The following is a 6000-nucleotide window of genomic DNA, read 5'->3' on the forward strand; positions in this document are numbered from 1 at the left end:
ATACCTCATAGGTAAGAGATAAAGTAGCTTCCCATCTAACCTTCTATAGTTTAGAATATCTTCAAAAGGCTTGTTCGTGTCCTGATACAAATTGAAAGATGGATCAATATGAGTTTTGACAGGTTTAGACTCAAGGAGACATGTGTTTTTCAACAAATTCAAGAAATACTTTCTTTGACAAATAATAATTTCAATTTTTGAATGAGAAACTTCTACTCTTAGACATGTGTTTTTCAACAAATTCAAGAAATACTTTCTTTGACAAATAATAATTTCAATTTTTGAATGAGAAACTTCTACTCTTATGAAGTACTTTAACTTGCCAAAGTATTTGATTTTAAATTCAACATAAAGTTGTAATGAAGCCAAAAGAGAAAGAGACAAAACAGAGGGAGGGCCCACAAAATATGCACGGAAAGGAAGTGGCTAACAATAACGCGGAAATATTGGACATACGCACAGGAGCAAGGCCACGCAAACCGCACAGCATGTGGAGGGACTACGTGAAGGAATGAGTCAGTACAAATACTGCAGTAGTGAGGAATTTTAGGGTTTATGTGATGAGTAAAGTTATTATTCTTCTCCCTCAACTTTCTGTTCACATCTGGATTTTTATTGTATGCCAACTGTTTGATTAAAGTCTTATAATATTATCCTCACTTTGCTTCCCATCTTTTCTGCCATATTTAGTACTGCTACATTGGTGCTTTCATTACACCATGGCCGAACCCCAAAACAAAGAGCTGCAAGCTGAGATCAAGCGCACTAATGAGGAGATGCGGTTGTTTCAGACTGAAGTCCTTGAGCGTATGGAACGATTAGAAGCTAGTAACACATCAAAGTTTGATGATATCCACTCAGCGCTTGACATCCTCATTCAGCAGACACCGTCGAAGCATCGCCATGGTGCAGAACTCAACAACAGGCCTCCGTTTCAGGTGAGAAATGTCAAACTCGAATTTCCTCGTTTCGATGGCACTAACGTGCATGAGTGGATCTTTCGTGCTGAGCAATTTTTTGGTTATTCCGATACCCCTGATCCTGATAGATTAACTATTGCATCTGTGCATCTGGATAAGGATGTGGTTCCTTGGTTTCAAATGTTACAACGTTCTAATCCGTTCCATTCTTGGTTAGATTTTACTCGTGCGTTAGAACTGGATTTTGGTCCATCCATCTATGAATGTCCCCGTGCTACCCTGTTTAAATTGACTCAAACTGGAACTGTTTCTGAGTATTATCTACAATTTACATCATTAGCTAATAGAGTTTATGGCCTAAGTAATGATGCCTTCACTACGCCAAAAATGACTTTTAACAGCGCATCTTAGACAGCGCTTTTAAAAGAAAGCGCTGTCTAAGGTTAAAATTAAAATAAAACACGGAAAATGTTCCAAGAAAATAATGAAAGCGCTGTCTAAGGGGGGGGTCTTAGACAGCGCTTTCTAAAAGCGCTGTCTAAGACCCCCCCTTAGACAGCGCTTTTAGAAAGCGCTTTTAAATATAGACCTTAGTCAGCGCTTTTGATAAAGCGCTGTCTAAAGTCTTTAAATTAAAAAAAAATTAAAACCAAAAGCGCTGTCTAAGGGGGGGTTTAGAAAGCGCTTTTGGAAAGCGCTGTCTAAGGCATACCTTAGAAAGCGCTTTCCACAAAAGCGCTGTCTAAGGTCTAATTAAAATAAAATTTCAGACCACAAAAGCGCTTTCGTTCTCTGTTCTTTTGTTTTCCCTCTTCTTCACTCACCTCACAAACTTCCGCCATTTCCTCTTCCCCTCAATCTCCATCAGCCATAACCTTCTTCTCAACTCACACAACATCACGCAGACACTCCAAAACACGACATCCCCATATCACCCTATTTTCCTTCAACTTCCGAAAACCCTATTTTCCGCCTTCGAGGGTCCCTCCGCCGTCACCCAAACAATCGACCGCCGCACTCGCCTCTCACCTCCGAACCTCCGCCGTCACCCAAACAATCGAAGGTTGCAGCGCAAGGAGATCACTTGAATACGGTACGTTCTGCTCTAATGCTCTTCCTCTTCTTCCATCTTTTGAAGTTGAATACGGTACGTTCTACTCTAATGCTAACATAATGCTAACTTGTTAGATGTTAGTCAATATGGTTAAATAATTAGCTTGGCTTAGAATAGAGTTAGTTTAGTTATGCTTATGATGTTATCACAGTCGATTTCCATTGTCAATTACAATAAGAAAAATTAATGAACTCAGTGGGATTTCTGTCATAGAATGAAGTTAGAATGTTGGAGTGTTCTTGGATTTGTCAATGATGCTAACTGAGCTATTGTGTTAGTTAGCTAGCTTACTAGTTATGCAATGCCATAACGCCTGCTTGTTTGACTTTGGCTTGAACTGAAATGTTGGTGTTAAAAATGTGCTTGTTTGATTGTAATGCCATGAGTTCAAATAACTTGGATTGTTACTGCAATAGTTTCTTTCTTTTATACTTGTTGCACTTGTATGTTTTGCCTATGTTAATTGCTCTGCTTGAATGGACCCGTTGTTGTTTATTATAGCCTTGTATGTGTGCAATTAGATCCATGGCTGAACGTATGTGTATGGGTTGGTGTTAGCATATGGCTGCCCTGTTTGAATCTACACTCAATGCTTGTGGTTTGTCCATTGCCCTGTTGCAATCTTGATCAAATTTTTACTATCCACCACAACTGCCATTGTTAAGATGATTAATAGGGTTGTTACTGTAGGAAATGATTGTTAGCAATGCATTCATGCCCCCTTTTGAAATGGTGTTAATGGATTGCACGTGAATTGATGTATGCTGGTTGAAAAATATGTATTGCTTGGTCTTGTTATGTAAATTTGGTCTGCAACTGTCATAGAAGTAAAAGTATGTTATGTTAATGTGCACGAAGTTTGCCATGTAATGCTATGTACTAATGCTTTGGTGTACATGTTTCTTCATTGAAATTTATAATTATGATAATTATGGTTAACTGTTTGTTGAAAATGCTATGCTAATCGGTTAGTTGCTGGTGTTACAAATGCAATGTTTAATGATAGTTGGTGATTTGGGAGTTGTTAGTTTGTGTATGTATGTATATTGAATTGTGTATGTATATGTGTATGCAATTTGATTTTCTTTATACTTGCTTGGTATGCATGATGAATTTTGAAATGCATTGCATGTTGGGGCTGTCATGACTAGGCTTGGATTTAGATGTTCAATATTGTTCAAACTTCATGTTTCCTTAGTGATTATACTTGAAGATTGAATAGGTAGTTTTTTTTTCTTTTTAACTGTGAAAGTGTTGTTCATCTCACTTTCATTCTAAAGGAACAAGATTTCTCCCATAAAATGATTGAACGAACTCTAATATAGTTATAGGTATACTTATAGGTATATTGTAATAGAAAAAGTTTGATTCTTGTAATATAAAAAATGAAAGTGATGAGGTAATTAAAGTTGGTATATTGGCGTATCGGATACGTTATTGAAGTTTATATTAACATTGGTTATGTATAGGTTTTTGAAGTTTAAAATGAATTGAACTTTATAATTGTTAGGATATTCAAAGATACTACCTTAGTTATTTATTTTCGTATGGATTAATTGTTTACTTTAATAAGTAGGAAAACCATGGATAAAACATGGATCTGTGTCGATCGAATGACCAAAGAGTACGAGAGTGGGGTTGCGGAATTCGTTAAGTATGCTGTTCAACACGCTGAAAACCCCAGACGAATGCATTGTCCTTGCTTGTGTTGTTGTTATATTGGTAAGGTTGACGCACATGGATTGAAATCGCATTTGCTGAGGCATGGAATTGATCAAAGTTATCAGTGTTGGATATTTCATGGTGAGAAAATTAACGAGAATGTTGAATCGAGTGGAAAAAGTAATACGACCTATGCTTCATACGACAAAGACACGGAAACATACGATTGTGATCGAGTTGAAGAGATTGTAGAAGCACTGGAAGAAGATCTTCATGATTGTCCTGAAATGTTTGAGAGGATGGTAAGCGATGCAGAGAAACCGTTGTACAAAGGTTGCACTAAATTCTCAAGACTTTCTGCGGTATTAAAGTTGTACAACTTAAAGGCGGGCAATGGATGGTCGGATAAAAGTTTCACAGAGTTGTTGGCCCTTATGAGAGAAATGCTACCGGATGATAATGTTCTTCCTAATCGAACCTATGAGGCAAAAAAAATGCTGTGCTCTATTGGCATGAGCTATGATAAGATACATGCTTGTCCTAACGATTGCATTTTGTTTCGTAACGAATATGCAATGTTAACTGAGTGCCCTAAATGCGGTTTGTCTCGATATAAGAAAAGATTATCTCCCGCAAAAGTCTTATGGTATTTTCCGATAATTCCGAGATTTAGGCGCATGTTTCGTAGTGAAACCGATGCAAGACATCTTACTTGGCATGCAGATGAAAGAATTATTGATGGAATGTATCGGCATCCGGCTGATTCACCACAGTGGTCGAAGATTGATAATGATTATCCTGAGTTTGGATCAGAAGCAAGAAACCTTCGATTGACATTATCTACTGATGGAATGAACCCACATGGTCTTCAAAGTATCTCACATACCACATGGCCTATGATTCTTATGATTTATAACCTACCTCCGTGGCTATGTATGAAGCGTAAGTACATGATGTTATCTATGTTAATCTCTGGGCCTAAACAACCAGGGAATGATATAGACGTATACTTGACACCTCTGATCGAAGATTTAAAGATTTTGTGGGAGAACGGTGTGGAGGTTTATGATGGATATAGGAAAGAAAGTTTCAATTTGAGGGCGATGTTGTTTGGCACAATTAATGATTTTCCAGCATACGGGAATCTATCTGGGTATAACATTAAAGGTCAACGTGCGTGTCCTGTTTGTGAAGACGGAACCGATACGATTCGATTGGAACTTTGCCAGAAGAATGTGTTTCTCGGTCATCGTAGATTCTTACATTCTAAACATCACTACCGTGGGTGGAGAAAAGCATTCAATGGAGACACCGAACATCGTAGAGCTCCACCCGCATTGTCAGGTGAACAAGTTTTTAAAAAGGTGAAAGATGTGCGTACTGAGTTTGGTAAGCCTTTTGCACATAAGATTGTGAAAGGTGGGTGGAAGAAAAGGTCGATATTTTTTGAATTGCCATATTGGAAGTCTTTGTACGTGAGACATTTTCTCGATGTTATGCATATTGAAAAAAACGTATTTGAAAGTGTTATCGGTACATTACTCAATATAAAAGGCAAGTCTAAGGATGGCCTTAAAGCAAGGGAGGACATGTTAAAAATGGGAATGAGAACTGAATTAGCACCCGTGAAGAAAGGAAGATGAACATATCTACCACCTGCTGCTTTTACTTTATCTAGAAAGGAGAAAAAAATTTTGTGTAAGTCTCTGAGTGAAGTTAAGGTTCCAGAAGGATACTCATCTGATATCAGAAGACTTGTTTCTATGAAAGACCTCAAGTTGAAGAATTTGAAGACACATGATTGCCATGTTATAATGGAACATTTTCTACCGATAGGTATACGTTCTATTTTGCCAAAAAAAGTAAGAAGTGCCATAACTAAATTGTGTTTTTTCTTTAGGTCAATTTGTAGTAAGGTGATCGATCCCGAGATCTTACCAACACTACAAAAAGAGATTGTAATTACCTTGTGTGAGCTTGAAATGTATTTTCCTCCGTCTTTTTTTGACATAATGGTTCATTTAGTTGTTCATCTTGTGAAAGAGACACAGTTGTGTGGACCAGCTTATATGAGATGGATGTACCCTGCTGAACGGTATATGAAAATATTAAAAGGGTACGTGAAATCCCGAAGTCGACCAGAGGGTTGTATTGTTGAACGATACATTGTTGAAGAAGCTGTTGAGTTTTGTACTGAATATTTGTCTAACGTTCAATCGATTGGACTCCCCAGAGCTCAGATTTTCGACAAAATGGAAGGTAAAAAATTAATTGGGAATAAAATTGTGACAATATCAAGGGATG

The sequence above is a fragment of the Lathyrus oleraceus genome, chromosome 2 (genome assembly GCF_024323335.1).
Source record: "Lathyrus oleraceus cultivar Zhongwan6 chromosome 2, CAAS_Psat_ZW6_1.0, whole genome shotgun sequence".
Classification (NCBI taxonomy): domain Eukaryota; kingdom Viridiplantae; phylum Streptophyta; class Magnoliopsida; order Fabales; family Fabaceae; genus Lathyrus; species Lathyrus oleraceus.